Source organism: Mytilus californianus, unplaced genomic scaffold (assembly GCF_021869535.1).
Source record: "Mytilus californianus isolate M0D057914Y unplaced genomic scaffold, xbMytCali1.0.p SCAF_9, whole genome shotgun sequence".
Taxonomy (NCBI): Eukaryota; Metazoa; Mollusca; class Bivalvia; order Mytilida; family Mytilidae; genus Mytilus; species Mytilus californianus.
Window position 1 is genome coordinate 81,581,173 of NW_026262745.1, and position 23,361 is coordinate 81,604,533.

General features: G+C 32.2%; 1 protein-coding gene and 1 long non-coding RNA gene across 3 annotated transcripts in view; both read left to right on the top strand.

Moving 5' to 3' along the window:
• Positions 1-23,361, top strand: part of LOC127716465 (protein furry homolog) — a 631,222-nt gene that overhangs the window by 588,530 nt on the left and 19,331 nt on the right. The gene's annotated exons all lie outside the window — the stretch shown is intronic.
• Positions 6,181-9,504, top strand: LOC127716514 (uncharacterized). The gene is made up of 2 exons (XR_007988961.1): positions 6,181-8,097; positions 9,020-9,504. It is a non-coding gene; the product is annotated as an uncharacterized LOC127716514 (long non-coding RNA).

A 23,361-nucleotide genomic window follows, 5' to 3' on the forward strand; every position in this document is an offset into this window, starting at 1 on the left:
ACAGTCTGCAGTTTAAGTTTTTAAAACATTTATGAGATTCATAAACTATCCTGGATTTTTACCAAACTTGGACAGAAGCTACTTACAATCAAAAGATAGTATAGAGAGGAATATTTTTATTAATTTTTTTCCTCATTTTTGTTGAGCCTGCGATTAACAGCAAAAGCAGGTGAGACACTGGGTTCCGCGGAACCCTTACAAATTTTTGTCTTAAGGATGTACACCTCTGAGGAGCCAACAATTTCTAGAATTAAACTTTTTTTCTTAACCTGATTTTTGGGTTTATATGACTGTAAAAAGATAATTGGTGAAGAAAAAATCATATGGTGGTGCACTTCTTTTTTTGCTACAGCCATTTGAAAGTACCCAATTTTGATGATTTTCCCATTTTTCATCAATTTTTACCCATTTTTGGGCTATTATCATGAAAAAAATCACAGTTTCACAATTGAACTTTTTTTCATACTTTCACTAAAGATGAAGTGGACCAATCTGAATAAATTTAACTTAAAAAAAACTATGGTTAGGTGTTAATATAAGAAAGATTTATAAAATTTTGTTGCTTTTTCGTGTCAAATTTACCATGTTGTCAATTTTGTAAATTTGGGATTTTTCTCTTTTTTTAGAACAAAAAGCATATTATTTCAACTTCTTTGTTATAAATGATTTAAAAAATACATATCTAAGAAATTTGAAAAGAAAACATTGATATGGGATGTACATGTATCTGGTAAAATCATTTCTTGTACCCCTCACCCATTTTCTCAACATTTTGGCTAATGAGACTGACGTGATTGGTCATAAAATTTGAAAATTTTATTACTCAAATACTACTTATTGTAAATACACAATTTTTTCACAGAGTTAAGTTTGATTATAATATTTTTTAAATTCATTGATATTTTCCACTTATATCACATATTTTGGAAATAATTCCAGAACGAGATTTCAACGTGACTGAAACCTCAGAAGAATACATCCTTAAATGGAAGTGGCCGCACTTGTGTTCAGTCTTAACATTTAAATGTATTTTGTATTTGATGATAATACATAACATATATAAAAGTTGAGACTGAACAGGAATGCTGCCACTTACATTTTAGACAAAAACCATCTGAAAAGTGACTGTTTTATGGCAAAATTGATAGATTTTTCTTATTTAAGGTCAAGGAACAGTAAATGGACTATGTCACAGATTTTGGAATAATTTTGCACACAACTTTGGCTCTTTGAACTATATCTGAGAATCGAAAAAAAATAATGCCTTTATCTCTTTTATTTTCTGAAATATTACTGATTGAATTCTTTCAAAGTAGGTGAACATTTGTAAAGGAAGCACATAAAATCAAAGAAAAACATATTCTTGTATGGGACAATAAAACAAATCAAATGAAATAAAAGGCGAATCCCCTGAGATCACTCCCACCCCCTTCCTGGGAATGACTAATTATGGGAGCTTTGTTTTGGAGACTTCGTAACAGCATCATGTTACAATCATTTCTTGTATTAAGTAATTTTTTTTTAAAGTGGGAAAAAAGTTAAACACCCAATATACACATTTACAACCTATTTGAAATATTACACATCTATCGTTGCAAACTTTCCACAGGTGCTATCCAGCACTTTGATTAAGAAAAATATATGCATTAAAAAATTGGAAATTTGATGATTTTAAGACAAATTTAAGAATGTTTTTCGCCGATTTTATGTGCTTTCTATACAAATGTTTACCTATTTTGAAAGAATTCAATTAGTAATATTTCAGAAAATAAAAAAGATAAAGGCATTATTTTTTAGCTCACCTGACCTGAAAGGTCAAGTGAGCTTTTCTCATCACTTTGCGTCCGTCGTCCGTAAACTTTTACAAAAATCTTCTCCTCTGAAACTACTGGGCCAAATTTGACCAAACTTGGCCACAATCATCATTGGGGTATCTAGTTTAAAAAATGTGTCCGATGACCCCGCCAACCAACCAAGATGGCCGCCATGGCTAAAAATAGAACATAGGGGTAAAATGTAGATTTTGGCTTATATCTCTGAAACCAAAGCATTTAGAGCAAATCTGACATGGGGTAAAATTGTTTATCAGGTCAAGATCTATCTGCCCTGAAATTTTCAGATGAATCGGACAACCCGCTGTTGGGTTGCTGCCCCTGAATTGGTAATTTTAAGGGCATTTTGCCGTTTTTGGTTATTATCTTGAATATTATTATAGATAGAGATAAACTGTAAACAGCAATAATGTTCAGCAAAGTATGATCTACAAATAAGACAACTTGACCAAAATGGTCAGTTGACCCCTTAAGGAGTTATTGCCCTTTATAGTCAATTTTTAACCATTTTTCGTAAATTTTTGTAATCTTTTACAAAAATCTTCTCCTCTGAAACTACTAAGACAAATTTAACCAAAATTGTCCACAATCATCATTAGGGTATCTAGTTTAAAAAATGTGTCCGATGACCCTGCCCACAAACCAAGATGGCCGACATGGCAAAAAAATAATACATAGGGTAAAATGCAGTTTTTTGGCTCATATCTCTGAAACCAAAGCATTTAGAGCAAATCTGATGGTATAAAATTGTTCATTAGGTCAAGATCTATCTGCCCTGAAATTTTCAGACCAATCAGGCAACATGTTGTTGGGTTGCTGCCCCTGAATTGGTAATTTTAAGAAAATTTTGCAGCTTTTGGTTATTATCTTGAATATTATTATAGATAGAGATAAACTGTAAACAGCAATAATGTACAGCAAAGTTAGATCTACAAATAAGTCAACATGACCAAAATTGTCAATTTACCCCTTAAGGAGTTATTGCCCTTTATAGTCAATTTTTTACAATTTTCATAAATTTTGTAAATTTTTGTAAATTTTTACAAAATATTTTCCACTGTAACTACTGGGCCAAGTTCATTATAGATAGAGATAATAGTAAGGAGCAAGAATGTTCAGTCAAGTAAGATCTACAAACACATCACCATCACCAAAACACAATTTTGTCATGAATCCATCTGTGTCCATTGTTTAATATGCACATAGACCAAGGTGAGCGATACAGTCTCTTTAGAGCCTCTAGTTTTGATTCATCTACGAGCGAAAGGTGTATGCAAAATTTTTAAGAAAATCTGTGACATAGCCCATTTACTGTCATTTGACTTTAAGCTTGAATTTGAGCATCTTTAATGACCAAATCAGTTCAAATCTTTTACAAAAACTAATTGAATCGACTGAAGTAGACACTAAAGTTTAAAAAATGTCAAAAAAATTTCATCAGATGTACTCTAAATTTTAGGCCAAAATTGGCCCTTACCGACCCTTCTCCTTTAACCAAACTTGGCCATAATCAGTCGGGTATTTTGTTAAGAAATGTTTCTGATGACCTCTCCTGCAGACAAACATGGCCAACATGGCTAAAAATAGAAGATAGGGTAAATTGCAATGTTTGTCTATTATCTTGAAAAACATTTTTTATAGGGAAAATCTGAAAAAAGAGCAGAAATGCTCAAAATGATGAGATCTACCTAATGTCTATTGACATCAAAACTGTCAAATCAATTCTTATAGAAGTTATATTGTCCTTAAACACTGAATTTTGCCAATTTTTATACGCCCGTTTAAGGGACGTATTATGGTATACTGTTGACCGTCTGTCTGTCAGTCTGTCCGTCTGTCCGTCCGTCCGTCGTCAACATGTCGAACATTAACTCAAAAAAGCTTTAACCAATATGCATGAAACTTTGGTGAATTGTTTATATCTATTGACGTGAGCTACCTTTCCTTTTTGATAAATTTCAGATTTACCGTTTCAGAGTTTTGGGGTTTTAATCATTAAAAAAGGGGGGATTTTCCAGTTTTCTGACAATGACTCAAGAATGCTTTCACCAACTTGCAAGAAATTTTGGTGAATTGTTTATATCTATTTACATGAGCTCCCTTTTGGATTTTTATAAATTTTAGATTTAACGTTTCCGAGTTACAGGGTTTTATTCATAAAAAAAGGGGGATTTTCCAGTTTTCGGACAATAACTAAAAAATGCTTTAAGCAGTTCTCATGAAACTTTGGTGAATTGTTTATATCTGTTGATGTAAGCTCCCTTTAGAATTTTATAAATTTTAGATTTTACATTTCTGAGTTGTGGGGTTTTATTCATTAAAAAAGGGGGGATTTTCCAGTTTTTGGACAATAACTCAAAAATGCTTTCAGCAGTTCTCATGAAACTTTGCTGAATTATATATAGCTATTGATGTAATCTCCCTATTGATTTTCATAAATTTCAAATATGACATTGAGAAGAAATTGAACTTTATTTGTTTATAGTCTGACAACAGATTTTCTAAATATTGCGCAACAGCACAGTGTATTGCACAACAGCAAGAAATCTTTAATTGAATATAAATTCAATTCATATAACCAATTTTAAGTTCTTTGACTACATTTATTCAGAAACCTATAATATGTCAAATATTTAATTACAATCCAAATTCAGACCTGTATCAAGCTTGAATATTGTGTCCATTTTTGCCCCAACTGTTCAGTGTTGGACCTCTGCGGGCGTATCCAGCTGCGCTCAGCGAAGCAGTTTATTTTATTCATGTTTGCCTATTATCTTAAAATTATAATAGATAGACAAAATCTTTATATAGCAATATTGAGCATTTATGTTTTTTTCCCTAGTCAATTAACAAACATAGACGCCTGGCTAAAAAATGATTATCTTATATCTAAAAAACTATTTTTCTAATTTGCAAGTTTTTGCCTATAACCTTGAAAACTATAAAAGTTGGAAGAAACTGTAAAGGGGAAAAAATGATCTCCAAAAAGTTCCAATATATCTGAATCCCATTGGATGACTCCTTATAGGAGGTATTGCTTTTGAATGATGATTTTTGACTAATTTTCAAGTTTATGCCTATCATCTTGAAATTAATGAAAGATAGGTAGAAACTGTTAACAGCAATATTGATCAGCAATGCAAAACCTATAAAAATTCTTCTATGTATGAAATTATTGGATGACTCTAAATAAGAGTTGTTGCCCTTAAATGATGCTTTTTGACTAATTTAAGAGTTTTTGTCTATTTTTTGAAAAAATATAATAGATAAATAGAAAATGAAAACAGCAAAATGATCAGCTGTACAAAATCTACAAAAATGCCAATAGTGACAGCTATCAAATGACTCTTTATAGAAGTTAATATCCTTTATAGATGATTTTTTACTATTTTTTTAGTATTTGCCTCTAATCTTGAAAAATATATTATGCATGTAGAAACTGAGACTACTATAACACATATGTGTTATAGTAGTCTCAGGTAGAAACTGCTAATAGCAAAATGATGGGCAGTGTTCTCCCAAGACCGTTTTAGCGTCGCGGTACAGAGACGCTAATTTTTTTTCCTGTGATGCTATAATAATTTCCGCGACGCTATAATTATTTTGAGGATGCTATTTTACTTGTCTCTGGTCCAAGGACACAGTTATCGTCCTTAGATTTTCGTTGTCTACAAATACAATCCCTAGTGTGGACAGTGTATAACTTGCAATTTTTTTCATACACTTTCCAAATTTATTTCTTTATATTTTATGCATGAAATATTAAGTAAGGGGATGAAATTACATGTTAAAAAAATTTGGTTGCTGAATCTTTATGTTAAGTAGTGATTTGGTCCAGTTAAAAAAGGTCAAAACTAGTATGTCTGAAGCTGTCAAACTGAATTTTAGACCCCTTAACATAAAATTGTCAATAAACTACACTGTAAAAATCTTTTTGAGATAGAGCAGGTGCGATTTTTTTAATTTGACTTAATTTTTTTTTTTTTTTGGGGGGGGGGCAAGAAAAGGGGTGGGCTTATCTTGCCCCGTTAACACAAAGATATAACAATATAGGGTATTTAACAGGTTTGGGCTCATATAGCCTTTATTTTATTTAATTTTCTCAGTTTGAAATTGTTCTTTTTAGCCACTTCTTCAATGTTCAGCTTACATTCTTCTGAATACAAAAAATTCCTCTTGTCTCGTACGTCTAGCCAGTGGTCATGACTTCTTTTGATGGCGTTGTAGAAAGTTGTTTCTTTTTCTTTCTCGATCAGTTTGTAAGGATCCAGCTTATCTGAATAAACAAGGATAAAACTGTTTTCCTTTTCAACCTCGAATAGGAAGGTCTTTTGTGGTAGATCGAGAGTTATCTTTCCTATCCTGTATCGTGTAGTTTGTTCAGATGTTACCATTACTGCATAACTTGCTGAAAGTTGACCCTCGGCACCTGTTGTGCAGGCGGGATCCTTGTGTGGTGTACAGGATAGTTTTCTGTCGTCATTGAGTACTGTGACTAACGGTTGTTCCTGTGTAGTCATTTCCTCTGTATGTTGAGCGGTATATTCTCCGTTCTCTTCGGTGTTGTTGGTTGTATCTACATCTGGGTAATTTTCTAGACATTTTTTTTGAGCGGGTTCTCCGTTCTCAGTTGTCGATGGAGTGGCCTTCTTAGCTATAAAAGCTTCTAGACGGCGTTTAGTCCTGTCTGTTCTAGCTTTTGATGACCTTTCTGTGTCTTTTGTAATGTAGGTGACTCGGTCTGCTCTTCATGTTGTCTGGACTTTTTATACGACCGCAAAAAAATTTTGTGGTCGTATATTGGTATGACGTTGGCGTCGTCGTCGTCGGCGTCGTCGTCGTCGTCCGTCGTCGTCGTCCGAATACATATTGGTTTTCGCACTCTAACTTTAGTTTAAGTGAATGGATCTTTTTGAAATTTGACCATAAGGTTAAATACCACAAAAGGAAGGTTGGGATTGATTTTGGGGGTTATGGTACCAACAGTTAAGGAATTAGGGGCCAAAAAGGGGCCAAAAATGAGCATTTTCTAGTTTCCAGACAATAACTGTGGAAAGGTGTATGGATCTCTCTGAAATTATACTACAAGTTTCCATACCACAAAGGGATGGTTAGGATTTGCTTTGGGGGGTATGGCTCAAACCGTTTAGGAATTAGGGGCAAAAAAGGGGGAAAAACAAGGTTGTCCTGGTTAATGGACAAATACTTTAGTACAAAACATAATTTAAAGCAGTGTAAGGGAGATAAATCAAATACATCATTGAAATTATCTCCCTTACACTGCTTTTAAATTATGTATAAAGTAATGGTTAATGAACAATAAAGATAATCTAAAACAGTGTAAGGGAGGTAATCCAAATACAACGTTTTGGTTACTTCCCTTACACTGCTTTTAAATTATGTTTAAAGAAATGCATATTTATAAAGGAAGACCAGTAAAAATATCTGCAAATGTTTTCATCTTTTTTTTTTACAAAAAAATCCATATGAAAGATTTGACACTATATTTTTATTAATTCTATTATAAAATAGATTAAGTTAGCACTATGGTAAATTTAAATGGGTAATTATGGTTGCCAACTCCATTGGAAATTTGAATTAAGATTATGACCATATCTTGAGGGAAAGAATTTTTTTGGGGGAAAAAGGGGGGGGGGAATAAAAAGAAATTGTGGGGGGCCAATTTTTTCTCATTTCAGATTTCAGAAATTAAAAAGAATTATTCTTCAAATATTATTTTTTTTTCAAATTTCAAATATTGAAAAATTTCAAGAAGTAATCTTTAATTGCACAGTATGGCGCATTAGATTTGTAAAATCTTTGATCACATTTATTTATTTGTTATGCCGAATCTAACAGTGTATTTAGATTTTTAATTTTGGGTCCAGTTTTCAAATTGGTCTACATTAATGTCCAAAGGGTCCAAAATTAAACTTTGTTTGATTTTAGCAAAAATTGAATATATGAGGTTCTTTGATATGCTGAATCTAAACATGTATTTAGATTTTTGATTTTTGGCCCAGTTTTCAAGTTGGTCCAAATTGGGGTCCAAAATTAAACTTTGTTTGATTTCAACAAAAATTGAATATATGGGGTTCTTTGATATGCTGAATCTAACCATGTATTTAGATTTTTTATTTGTGGACCCCGTTATCTAATTGGTTCATATTGAGGTCAAAAGGGTCCAAAATTAAACTTTGTTTGATTTCATCTAAAATTGAATTATTGGGGTTCTTTGATATTCCAAATCTAACCGTGTATTTAGGTTTTTAATTTTGGGTCCTGTTTTTTAAATTGGTTTACATTGAGGTCCAAAGGGTCCAAAATTAAACTTAGTTTGATTTTGACAAAAATTGAATTCTTGGGGTTCTTTGATTTGCTGAATCTAAACATGTGTTTAGATTTTTGATTATGGGCCCAGTTTTCAAGTTGGTCCAAGATAGGGTCCAGTATTTAAACTTTGTTTGATTTCAACAAAAATTGAATATATGGGGTTCTTTGATATGCTGAATCTAAACATGTATTTAGATTTTTGATTATGGGCCCAGTTTTCAAGTTGGTCCAAATTGGGGTCCAAAATTAAACTTTGTTTGATTTCAACAAAAATTGAATATATGAGGTTCTTTGATATGCTGAATCTAACCATGCATTTAGATTTTTTATTTGTAGGCCCCGCTATCAAATTGGTTCATATTGAGGTCAAAAGGGTCCAAAATTAAACTTTGTTTGATTTCATCGAAAATTGAATTATTGGGGTTCTTTGATATGCCAAATCTAACCGTGTTTTTAGATTTTTAATTTGGGTCCCGTTTTTTAAATTGGTCTTCATTGAGGTCCAAAGGGTCCAAAATTAAACTTAGTTTGATTTTAACAAAAATTGAATTCTTGGGGTTCTTTGATATGCTGAATCTAAACATGTGTTTAGATTTTTGATTATGGGCCCAGTTTTCAAGTTGGTCCAAGTTGGGGTCCAAAATTAAACTTTTTTTGATTTCAACAAAAATTGAATATATGGGGTTCTTTGATATGCTGAATCTAACCATGAATTTAGATTTTTTATTTGTGGGCCCCGCTATCAAATTGGTTCATATTGAGGTCAAAAGGGTCCAAAATTAAACTTTGTTTGATTTCATCAAAAATTGAATTATTGGGGTTCTTTGATATTCCAAATCTAACTGTGTATTTAGATTTTTAATTTTAAGTCCCGTTTTTTAAATTGGTCTACATTAAGGTCCAAAGGGTCCAAAATTAAACTTAGTTTGATTTTAGCAAAAATTGAATTCTTGGGGTTCTTTGATATGCTGAATCTAAACATGTGTTTAGATTTTTGATTATGGGCCCAGTTTTCAAGTTTGTCCAAGTTGGGGTCCAAAATTAAACTTTGTTTGATTTTAACAAAAATTGAATATATGGGGTTCTTTGATATGCTGAATCTAACCATGTATTTTGATTTTGGACATTGGACCATAATAGGTAAATTAAAAAAATTGAAGTTCTTAGACCACATTCTTTCTGTGTCAGAAACCTATGCTGTGTCAAATATTTAATAACAATCCAAATTCAGAGCTGTATCAAGCTTGAATGTTGTGTCCATACTTGCCCCAACTGTTCAGGGTTCGACCTCTGCGGTCGTATCAAGCTGCGCCCCAGCGAAGCATTTTATTCCATCTTATTACTAGCTTGTATTCTCCATTCCTTGCTGAGAGGTCCCAGTTGGCGGTTTGATGTTCAAGTAAGTGTACAATGGTAAAGATATCTCCAGTCAAAAGTGAAGGTGAACATGACTCATTGCTCGCTGTCATAACGATTCACCTAATCTCGACATGTTTAACTAAAAGTATTCGATTAGCCAAATGAATTTAATTTGACTTTATTTTTTTAAAATTTTTTCCAGGACAAGAAAAGGGGTGGGCTTATCTCGCCCCGTTAACACAAAGATAACAAAGGGTATTTACGGGGGGTTTGGGCTTATTATCGCCTTTATTCTGTTAACTTATATCCAAATTTCTTTACTACTTCTTCTATGTCTTTTTTTCTTTCTTCAGTAAACAAGAAGTTCCTTTTGTCTCTTACATCAAGCCAATGTTCGTGACTCCTCAATATTTCTTTGTAGAAGACCGGGTCTTTTTTCTTCTCTATTCGTTTATAAGGAGCCAGTTGGTCTGAATAGACTAGAATGAAAATCTATTCTTCTTTTACCTCTAAAATATAGGTCTTTTGAGGTAAATCTAAAGTTACTTTATCTACCCTGGGTCTATGTATTCGTGGTGTTGTTGTTTTTTCCAATCCTGCAGTGGTCGTAAGTCGACCCTCGGCACCTGTTAAGCAGGCGGGATCTTTAGGTTTCGTATAGGTAGGTTTCTGTCTTCGAGGGAAGTTTCTGCCGGCTGTTCCTTTGCGTTCGATTCCTCTGGGGATTGAGCTGTAGTGTCTACCAGCTCACCGTTGTTGATGGTGTTAATGGCGTCGGGGTAATTTTCTAGGTCTTCTTTGTGAGCGGCATCTCCTATCTCATTAATTGTTGGCATGGATTTTCTAGCTATGAATGCTTCAAGGCGGCGTTTGTTTCTGTCAGCCCTGGCTTTCGATGACCTTTTCCGAGTCTTTGTTGTTATGGTTGGTGTCTCGACATGCTCCACATTTTTGGATTTCTTCCATCTTATTACAAGTTTGTAATTTCCTTTCCGTGCTGAGAGATCCCAGTCGTCCGGTTGATGCTCAAGCAAGTGTAAGATGGTGAAAATATCTCCAGTTAATAGTGGAGGTGAGCATGTCTCATTACTCGTTGTCATATCGATTCAGCTACCTGACATGTTTAATTAAAAGTATTCGATTAGTCAAATGATTTAATTTGACTTTATTGTCTAAAAGAAATGCACTACTTATAGGTTAGACAATACTTGGTCATGTTTTATGAAGATTTAAAGGGAAACTTCGGAAAAAAATGAAAAATTGATATTATGTTGATTATGTATAAAAAACCACAAATTCGTAAATATTAAAGTTTAATTCTGCTAGATAAGAGATCACCATCGATTTTAAATTTAGAGTATCACTTCTCCGCGTGCGGCCATTTTGACATCAACCCTGAATAGAAACCACGATATATCTACAAACCACAAAGGACCAAAACAAGCAGTAACCTAACGTAGCCGTAATTCACTTCTGAGGGTATTGAAAAGTGTACACGGCCGATAACTTGTAACCTTCCATTTTGAAACTATCAGGTGAATATACATCTTTGTCTTGCGTGTCCGATAGTGATATGATAGTCTTTACTTAACCATAGATATAATAGCCATTATATATATGACTAAACTCATACGCTTGTTTATAAATAACATTTATGGTGTAAAGAATATTTATGAAAATCTAAATAATTCCAAAAAAAGATTTGATAAAATAAAAATATATTTACATATTTTCCAAACGTAAATTGGGGAAAATGTAAGTAATTACTCGTTGTCAATAATTATGGACATTTTGAAACGTACAAATATTGATTTAACAAAATGTTCGCACTTGTCGATCATTGGATTATACGCCTAGATAGAAGGTTATGGAACTATAGATAGTCGCAATTTAGAATATATACATGTATATTGAATATACGAGAGAAACATCCAAAACCAATCTGATTTAAATACAGGTCGATATCTAACTTGCTTTAGTTCATCGAAGTTATGCACTTAGTAAAATCACAGATTTTTATTTCAATTAGATTATTTTGAACAGTTTAAGAAAGTCGTCATCATCACAATGGTTGTGTATTATGTATAATAATGTAATAATGTGAACATGGTTCTATTATATTATACCGGTAGTACCTCATGTCAATTTTCCTGTTCCGACTTGCATGTAATATACCCCGGTATATGCCACTGGACGTACACTAATGATCCCCAAAAAGCTTATTTGAAGAAATAAACTTCACTCCGAATAGACTGATAGTAGATGTATTAACGTCTGGTCAGCTAGAGGGTTGATTAATTTATTTAGTTAGATTAAAAGGGAGGGGGATAAACCATTCCTAATATTGCACTTATGCATAAAATATTAAGTGAGTGTAATATAAGAGAAAATATAAATACGAAAAGTCGCATATCTGGCAACTATAGAATTTCACGTACAATTGTCATTCTTAATCGAAATAACGGACAGTCATTAAAATACATGCATGTACACTTTGATAAAAAGGGGTGCTGCAGTTGCATATTATTCATCATAAATCTATTTCAAGTATATACTTTCCTGTCATTCTTATAAGTTAACGCAGAGACATGTAACTATACATCTCTAGTTAACGACAATCAACCATATGAATATTTGAATCTGATGTGAATTACCGTTCATCTCTTTCTTTTTTCTTCTTTTTTTTTTTTGATTTGGGCAGGTACACAAACATTGTAATGTTAGATATACTGTTCCCATGTTGGGAGGGGGCGGTGGTTAGAGGTAAGAATATCGAAAGTTACAAAATAAGAACGTTGTATTTATGAATTTACATGAAGAACTCTGATCTTGGGCGTAGGTTTCTTTTTTTAAGTTCAGTGATTTAAATTGAGAGAAAAAATCTGTCAGAATTTAAATCGTACCGGCAATTTCCACCTAAGACTCCTCTAAAATCATGAATGGTCATGCTTCACAATCATCAGAATTTTCTTTGCATTGGTACATTCTGTATCGGTAGTGATTTACCTTGACATTTCCGGGTATAACAGAGCTACTTGTATATTACATGTATGTGGTTAGGTGACATCCCATGAGGTCTTACGTATACAGGTTCACATTTATAATGGTTTCTGATAAAACAAGGTTTTATGACATTCACACTCCTGCATGTTCTTTATACCAAATTCTTATCTTATTTTCAGACCAAACGAGGATGTGAATATTTTCCAGGAAAAATATTGAGTATCAAAGTATCAAATTAATTTCGGGATTTTTTTCTTTCTTGGTATTAAATCACAGAAACTTAAAGAATATACTGCTTGTCCGCTTTAGGTGTATTCTTGTCGGTAAACGGACAGAAAGTCACAGGACAAAAAGTCACAGGATATAAAGTCACAAATTTGATAGGACAAAAAGTCACAAATAATTTGTTGACAATTGTTTGAATATATAAGAGAAAGATCTTGAAATATTTTCTTTTTATTACATATATCCATTTTTAGGTTTAGGAAATTGTTCATAAGCCTTGATAAATGAAAATTTATTAAATTTTAATCATGCAAAGTATAATTCCTTGGCACCATGAAGCCATTTAAGTACTAATCCACTTTGACATTTGTTTCCATAACAATTATTTGATCATTATTGATATTTATTGAATAAAAGTTAATAACAAAGTTGCTTTATATATAATAGTTCAAGAAAAAAACAAAAAAAAAAATTCTTAAAATTAGTGTTTTCTTGTTCAAAGAAAAATAAATTTAAAACTGAATTGTGACTTTTTGTCCTGTGACTTTCTGTCCTACATTCTTCTTGTCAGTTAAGACTGACATATATGTCTCTGGTATATAGTGGGTTTAGGAATGAATGATAAGTCTTGCAAAGGTACAAGATATAAAGCACATTGAAAATTGATTCCGCCGATGTGTCTCCATTCAAAAAAGGAAAGTTGACGTTAGATTGATTCTGTTATTTTTTTAAACATCGTTGGTCAAATAGCTAAAGTATGTATACGTTGTGAGATTTTAAATATTTTAATAAGGGCATTCCCGATTAGGTAAATGCAGATCGCTGTGGACGGACCAAGCTATATTAATCATGTAACCGCGATAATTTTCTCTAAACATTGAAATATTCAAGGTTAATACCCATGATAATTTGAAAAAGCAAGTACAGTGTATGGTTTATACGCTCATTTTCGTGGGCCATTTTTATTTATAAAATTATTTAATTGAAAGTAATTCAGAATTTCGATGTTACAACAAATACTCACCTTTCTATTTTAAAATTAAGCAAAATATAAAAGATATACATGTATATAACGGCGATTCAGGTATTTTGCCACCATATTCCTCCCCAAATAATTAATGTTTTTATCATTCATACGAAATGTTGTTCACACCTGTAACGGTGAACCGTGTTGGCTAAAATTCACTGAGTGAAGATCAAAAGAATAGAATTACAGAATGCTAATCTTTTAATTACCTTGAATTTAACCACGCATTCAACAGGTAGTCACTAAGTGTCACAGTACAATACACATTGTATTTTCACAGTACTTGTGGGAAATGTTTGCTAGACTGAAGTAAAAGTCTTCAGGTGAGAATACAAACATGCATTTGTAAAACAAAATCAGTTATATATGTTTGTTCAAAATATCCGTCGGAAAAAAAATTCATAAAAATATATTCTATTGTATGATTTACTTTTATTACTATAATCATATCATAAATCCTTTAAATATAAATCGTACATTTTAATTTTGAAAGTTGCACGGCTGATCACTTTACTTTCTTAATTATTAGTTGGTTAATAGCTACGCCAAAAGTCGTCGATGCGCTTTAAATCGCGTTATTAGATGATTAACGAACAAGACTTATAATGAGATTTATTCACTCCCGGCATGCAAAAAGACTTAAACTACGTCACATAAGTCAGGAAGTTGGAATAAATTAAATTATTAATTCCCAATTTTCTTCTTTATTAGTGTTCTTATCCAGATAAAACTTGGTAAATATGTTTTTTATGGTATTATGAACATAATAAGATGAAAAGTAAAAAATCGCGAATTTTCCCTTTAAAGCCCAAGGCGTAGCCGAGGGTTTTAAATCTTCATAAAACATGACCAAGTATTGTCTGACCAATTTAGAACATATTCACACCGTCGAGTGACATAATAAAATTAACCTCTCATTGTAATAATTAAATTTTGATATTAGCTCACTTTAAATATTGCCTTGGTTAGTAAAGCGGATGTAAATCATTTAAATGGTCATTTCAATTAATGGAATGAAGGAGCAATGAAATAGTTTTGTGATAACAAAAAAGGATAAATTATTCAAAAATGGATATTTCTTCTGCATCAGGTACAATTTAATCTTATATTTTTGGAATTCCTTCATTTTAAAAAGAACACAATGTTATATAAATATTCTTTTCTTTAATTGTATAAAATTTTTGATAATGAAAAAACTTCATCAATCAATTTTGATTTTTATCGACAGCCATTGATTCTTAAACATTGGTTTTCAGGTCTTGTTTAAAAATTAGATTAAATACTAAATATATTTTACCCACACCTTTGCCCCCTTTTCATTTCTTTTCTTTTTTTTTGGGGGGGGGGGGGGTCTATATATTCACCATTAAATACCATTTACAATGTTCTCCTGATTTCATTTATAATAATTAGGCAAATAACAGTACTCATGATTTTTTTTTTTTGCTCTTTTCCTTTGGAAATTGCCATGGGGGATTGTACACCTCATTAGAGCAGTTTTTAAGAGTTCACTTTCATAATTAATCTACAATGAAAAGTCATTCATCATCATGTATAGCATTTTATAGTGCATGGAAAGCCATGTACTATGAAAATTAGAAGGAAAAAAACTGACTTTTCATTGGATGAGAAAGGGTGAGTATGTTCTAAGAAATAACTGTGTTCTCTGGCCTAATATATCGCAAAACAATGTCCTAAATTTTGAACTTTCACCTAATTACCGCTTGTGATCATAAAAATTATATCACCTTTAATTGTAATCCCTTCAAGTCGGACAATAGAGGCAATTTAGAGTGATTAAATAGGTGTTAATTGCCCTTTGGGTGATATCTGTTTGGATACGAATACCCCAAGCTGACACTTGTGACATGACTTATACCACGTGGTCCAATCACAAATTTCGACATGGAGAAAATGTAATCAGAAAATCATAAAACAATTCCGAAATTTATGTTTGCATAATGGTGTCAGACCACCAATTAAAAATCCCTATCTGTTCAACCAAATTTTGCAATTTTCACAGCTTTCTAAATATTTTACCTTAATTTAGTTTAACTTCATAGAAACCAGGTATATTCTGAATTGTACATGTATCACCTTTCTACATGCAAATTTTCAACCAATGTTTAAAATCTTCTAAGAAAGAATTGCATTTGGGAAAATAACTACTTCAAAAATAACCCCTGGTTTTCAGGAAATCTTAAATTAGTATACTTTGTAGCGCATTAATCCTGAATTTTTAATGCAAACTCATAGACAAGTGAATTTTGGCTCAAAATGGTCTAAATATAATTCCCTTTCACCAAAAGTTTCATTTCTGCAAATTTGTTGGTTAGTTTAAGTAACCAATGACATCAAAAGCACTATTTTGTGTCAGAGTAGGGCTACTTTTACATACGTTCTAAATTGGAGGGAGTAATTGGTGGTCTGACACCTAAAGAGACTCAAAAGTTGCTCAGAAATCTTTTGTTTTGCTTTATTCTTAATCCTTAGTCAATTTGTAGTTAAAAACATCCTATCTGAGCATAATGTGACTTATATTACAAATTTCACAGCTCAATTTAAACTGGCTGTAATGTATGACTTTGATAGAAAATACTTGAAAATTTCATTTTGGACTACAGGAACATAAACTTTCAATATCAAGATCATTGTTTGTTGATTTTTCCTTGTTTGTTCTAGTGCTTTAAAGACTTTCCACAATTTTTACAATGAGTTTAGTAAAAAAATCCAAGGTATTGAAGAGTCAAGGAATATTGACCCCCCCCCCCCCCCTTTTTCACCTGGTGTCAGTAATGGGACTATTAATTGATCAAAAGTGCAGTCATGGTCATTTACCTGTTTTTATTTACTATCAGTTAATAAAATTGAAGATATAAAACTTTCATTTGAAATAATAAATGGGATTTTTGTGAGTTTATGCAGTATTTACATCAGGCTATGTTAGCTGCCAAATACATGGTAATACGCAATGATATAAGGTGTAAAAAACAAATAATTTCATTAAATCTTCATGATGACAATTTTTTTTTGGTAGTAAAAATCCTATGTATTAATGTTTAACACCACAGAAACAACTTACTGTGCATTTATAACAATTTAGGACATTTTTTTATATGAAAGCATATTGTCAGGGTGGGAAAAGCTAAAAATAGCACAAATTCAGGTTTAAGGCTCTAAATTTGCAATATGTGACTATTTGCATAAAAAAAGATTGAAATGTGGCTACTATCATTTCAAATGATCAGTTAAGACAAAAAAATCAATTGTTTTCTGATTTTGGGGTTTCACCGCATTTCGCTTTAAAGGTGTCAGACCACCAAAAAAAAAAATCCCTATCTGTTCAACCAAATTTTGCAATTTTCACAGCTTTCTAAATATTTTACCTTAAGTTTAACTTCATAGAAACCAGGTATATTCTGAATTGTACATGTATCACCTTTCCACATGCCAATTTTCAATCCATGTTTAAAATCTAAGAAAGAATTGCATTTGGGAAAATAACTACTCCAAAAATAACCCCTGGTTTTCAGGAAATCTTAAATTTAAGTACACCATGTAGCGCATTAATCCTGAATTTTTAATGCAAACTCATAGACAAGTGAATTTTGGCTCAAAATGGTCTAAATATAATTCTCTTTCACCAAAAGTTTCATTTCTGCAAATTTGTTGGTTAGTTTAAGTAACCAATGACATCAAAAGCACTATTTTGTGTCAGAGTACTTTTACATACGTTCTAAATTGGAGGGAGTAATTGGTGGTCTGACACCTAATGGAAGTTCATAGATACAAACGATTTACCTCTTTAGAAAAGAGGTTTGGTTGTATATTTTTACAATTTTCCAAAAAATTACTTTCTTTCCCTTCTGGTACTACTTGTTCATTGAGAGCGTATCTTAAACATTTTTATTTTGAGCTAAATAAGTTTGATAAGTGATCATAATTGGCATTAGTTAATGTTTCATCCATTTTATGCATTAAAAGCGTCATATTCAATCCCAATATCTTGTCAAACATTGTTTATTTTCGTTAATTTTGCTTCGGCCGCCATTGAAATATTTATGTAAAATACGGATTGGAACTGGACCATATATGACAAAAATCCGCATTTTTACGATAATAACTACAGATGCACAAATGGCACAGTAGACAGAAAAAATGATCCCAAAAGAGAAAACTACGCATTCTACAAGCATTAACAGACTATTTGTTAGATCTCCTTACTAAATGTAACCTTTTTGAAAATGTATTGTTTCAATATACTGATTAAAGTAGCTTAACTTTGTTAAAAATATACATCATTTTGATATAAAGAAACAACTGGGACTAATTCATTGAATACCATGAAACAATGAATTTCACAGCCATGATAAAGAAAAAAGTTTTTTAATTGAAATTTTATTACTATATGTCATACTTTCTCTTCCCTTTTTAAATAAAAAACAGTTCTTTTTTTTTACTAGATAGTAGTATTGTATATTTACAGGTTGCACTATCATTCATTTAGTTGGGTAGATAGGGTAACTGGAACCACACATATATTTTTATTTGGCCCAAGAGGAAAAAAATAATACTGTAACTATAAATGAATATAGAAAACATAAACTGAAACAACTGTTATCATGGTTATAGTTTAATTGTATTCTCAGGTATGAATTGAACAATATAAACATATATATCATAAAGGAAATAGAGCATCCATCGCTGCATCACAACAAATGACATTGAAAAAAATACAGTTTATTTTTTTACGCCAAATGTGATGCTATCCAAAATTTCTGGGGAGAAAACTGTTAGGTATACAAGATCTATAAGAATCCAAAAAACAAACCATTGGCTGACCCTTTAAAGTAGTAATTGCTCAAGACGATTTTTTACCTAATTTTTGAGTCTGCCAATTATCTAAATTTTTGACAAGTGAGCAATTCGGGCTCTTAGGAACCTCTTGCATCCAGACTTAGGAACTTTGTAATTTTCAGGAGAATATTCAAAACATGGTACCAGTATTAAGCTCACATAGCCAGCTCTTGCTATTACTTGGTGTCCGTTGGAGCTAGTTTCAACTAAATTTGGAATGAATGATCCTTATGGAATCTAGTTTAAAATTTTTGTTTTTAATTCTGGTCAGTAAACAAACATGGCCACCATGGTTAAAAATAAAAGATAGGTGAAAGATATCAAATGGACATTCAAACTCATAAGTTGAAAATAAACTGACAACGCCATGGAAAAAACATAAGGGTAAAATGCAGTTTCTGGGTTATATCTAAAAAATTAAAACAGTTACAGCAAAACTTACAGGGTAAAAATGATCAGAAGGTCAAAATCTAAAAGTGAGGAAATTTCCAGTCGGATTCGACAACCCATTTTGCCCCTGAAATAATAATTTTTACGAAATTTCTCATTTTCAGCTCACATGGCCCGAAGGGCCAAGTAAGCTTTTCTCATCACTTGGCATCCGTCATCCGTCGTCAGTCGTCGTTAACTTTTAAAAAACTCTTCTCCTCTGAAACCACTGGGCCAAATCTAACCAAACTTGGCCACAATCATCATTAGGGTATCTAGTTTTAAAAATGTGTTCGATGACCCCCCCCCCCCCAACCAACCAACCAAGATGGCCGCCATGGCTAAAAATAGAACATAGGGGTAAAATGTAGATTTTGGCTTATATCTCTGAAACCAAAGCATTGAGAGTAAATCTGACATAGGGTAAAACTGATTATCAGGTCAAGATCTATCTGACAAATCTGACAACCCGTTGTTGGATTGCTGCCCCTGAATTGGTAATTTTAAGGAAATTTTGCAGTTTTTGGTTATTATCTTGAATATTATTATAGATAGAGATAAACTGTAAACAGCAATACTGTTCTGCAAAGTAAGATCTACAAATAAGTCGTCCATGACCAAAATTGTCAGTCGATCCCTTTAGGAGAAATTGCCCTTTATGGTCAATTTTTAACAATTTTTCGTAAATTTTTGTAATCTTTTACAAAAATCTTCTTCTCTGAAACTACTGAGACAAATTTAACCATACTTGGCCTTAATCATTATTAGGGTATCTAGTTTAAAAAATTTGTCCGATGACCCCCCCTTCCAACCATCATGGCCGACATGGTTAAAAATAGAACATAGGGGTAAAATGCAGTTTTTATACGACCGCAAAAATTAAAAAATTTTTGGTCGTATATTGGTATCATGTTGTCATCGACGTCGTCAGCGTCGTCCGAAGACAGATGGTTTCCGGATAATAACTTTAGTATAAGTAAATAGAAATCAATAAAATTTTGACACAAGGTTTATAACCACTAAAGGAAGGTTGGGATTGATTTTGGGGGTTATGGTCCCAACTGTTTAGGAATTAGGGGCCAAAAAGGGGCCCAAATAAGCATTTTTGTAGTTTCCAGACAATAACTTGTGTTAAAGTGTATGAATCTCTCTAAAATTATACCACAAGTTTCCATACTACAAAGGGATGGTTAGGATTGACTTTGGGGGGTTATGGCTCAAACCAAATAGTAATTAGGGGCAAAAAAGGGGAAAAACAAGGGTTTTTCTGGTTAAAGGACGATTGAGACAATTTAAAAGCAGTGTAAGGGAGGTAATGCAAATCAATTAAAAGAACACTGTTTGATTACCTCCCTTACACTGCTTGTAAATTATGTATTAAGAAATGATGATTGTCTTGAGGTGATTAGCTGTAAATTTATTTTTAGCAGTTACTTTTAATTAATATTAATTTTAGCCATGACTATGTATGTAAATTTTATATTTTAAAACTTTTATGATGTATTTAAATGGGTAATTATGGTTGCAAACTCCATTAGAAATTTGAATTGAGATACTGACCATAGTGTATTGCACAAAAGCAAAAAACCGGGGTAAAATTATTTGGGGGGGGGGGGTCAATTTGCAACAGCATAGTGTATTGCACAAAAGCAAAAAATTGATTATAAATTCAAATCATATAACCAATTTGAAGTTCTTTGACTACAGTTATTCTGTGTCAGAAACCTATTTTGTGTAAAAAATTTAGTTACAATCCAAATTCAGACCTGTATCAAGCGTGAATATTGTGTCCATTTTGGCCCCAACTTTTCAGGGTTGGACATCTGCTGTCGTATCCAGCTGCGTTCAGCGAAGCAATTTATTGGTTTATATCTCTGAAACTAAAGCATTTAGAGCAAATCTGACAGGTGGCAAAAATGTTCATCAGATTTAGATTTATCTGCCCTGAAATTTTCAGACGAATCCGACAACCCGTTGTTGGGTTGCTGCCCCTGAGTTAGTAATTTTACAGAAATTTTGCAGTTTTTTGTTAATATCTTAGATATCATTATAATATCTAATATCTAATACTATTAATTATGATTTTAACCTTAGTTTACATGATTTCCAAAGCATCAGTAAATACAGGTGAGCGACACAGGCTCTTGAGAGCCTCTAGTTTGGTTGTTATCTTGAAAACTATTGTAGAAAAGATTAAATTTCAAAACATCAAAAATGTTTAGCAAAGTAAGATCTACCGAAAGATGAAGAACCATATTCGTCAATTGATCCAATATAGGAGTTATTGCCCTTGAAAGACTATATTTATTAAATTGTTAAGGTTTTTTCCAGAAACTATGATAGATAGACAGAAACTTCAATCAGCAAAAATGTTCAGCAAAGTAAACCTACAAATTAGTCAACATGACCAACATTGTCAATTGATCCATTATAAGAGTTATTGCTCTTGAAAGATAATTTTTACCAATTTTTATACGACCGCAAAATTTTTCCCTTCGTATTTTCGTATTATAAAAATAAGAAGATGTGGTATGATTGCCAATGAGAGTCATCTCTCCACAAGAGACCAAATGACACAGAAATTAACAACTATAAGTCGCCGTACAGCCTTCAACAATGAGTAAAACCCATACTGCAAAGTCAGCTATAAAAGGCCCTGAAATGACAAATGTTAAACAATACAAATGGGAAAACTAACGGCTTGATTTATGTACAAAATAATGAATGAAAAACAAATATGATATACAGCAACAAACGACAACCACTGAATTACAGGCTTATGTTATGGCGATGTCTGCGTCATTGTCCAAAGACATTTTGGTTCGCAGACAATAACTTTAGTATTAGTGTATGGATCTCTATGAAATTTTAGCACAAGGTTCCATACCACAATAGGAAGATTGAGATTGATTTTGGGGGTTGTCATAGCTGTTTTGTAAGTAGGGGCCAAAAACAAGCATTTTTCTGGTTTGCAGACAATAACTTGAGTATAAGTGTGTGGATCTCTATGAAATTATAGCACAAGGTTCCATACCAAAATAGGAAGGTTGGGATTGATTTTGGGGGTTATTGTCATAGCTGTTTAGTAATTAGGGGCCAAAAACAAGCATTTTTCTTGTTTCAGGACAATAACTTCTGTATAAGAGTATGGATCTCTATGAAATTTTACAAGGCTCCATACTTCAAAAGGAAGGTTGAGATTGATTTTGGGAGTCATGGCCCAAACCGTTTAGGAATTAGGAGCCAAAAAACTAGGATTTTTTTGTTTCGGGACAATAACTTCTGTATAAGAGTATGGATCTCTATGAAATTTTACAAGGTTCCATACTTCAAAAGGAAGGTTGAGATTGATTTTGGGAGTCATGGCCCAAACCGTTTAGGAATTAGGAGCCAAAAAACTAGGATTTTCTGGTTTCAGGACAATAACTTGAGTAAAAGTCTATGTATTGCTATTTAATTGTGCCACAAGGTGTTATACCATAAAAGGAAGGTTGGGATTTATTTTAGGGATTATGACCCTAACAGTTTAGGAAAAAAGGGCCCAAAAACAATACTTTTTTCCATTCTCAATTTTATTTTGTAATACTTTGTTTACATTGCTTATTTCTTGACCAATTTCAATATTTTTTTCAAACTGGTCCACATTAAGGCCCAAAGTATCCAAAATTAAACTTAGTTTGAATTGTAAAAAAATGAATTCTTGGGGTTCTTTGATATGCTGAATCTAAGCATATAATTAAATTTTTGATTTTGTGCACAGTTTTCAAGTTGGTCCAAATTGGGGTCCAAAATTAAACTTTGTTTGATTTCAACAAAAATTGAATATATGCGGTTCTTTTATATGCTGAATCTAACAGTGAATTTAGATTTTGGATTTTGGGTCCTGTTACCAAATTGGTCAACATTGAGGTCAAAAGGGTCCAAAATTAAACTTTGTTTAATTTCTTCAAAAATTGAATTCTTGGGGTTCTTTGATATACTAATTCCAACCATGTATTTATAATTTGGATATTGGATCATAATTGGTAAATGTCCAATTTTAAATTATTTAAGTACTAAGACCACATTCACTCTGTTTCAGAAACTATGCTATGTCAAATATATAATCACAATCCAAATTCAGAGCTGTATTGCACAATTAATTGAAATTGTAAGTAGAGTCATAGTTGAAAAAAGATATTGCATCAAACCTAATTTTAGAGAAGAAATTATATAAAAATTTAGTTTGAAATAAACTGTTCATTATAAGATATTTTGAAAAATAATTAAGGTAAGTTTTATAGATTTTTTAAAGAC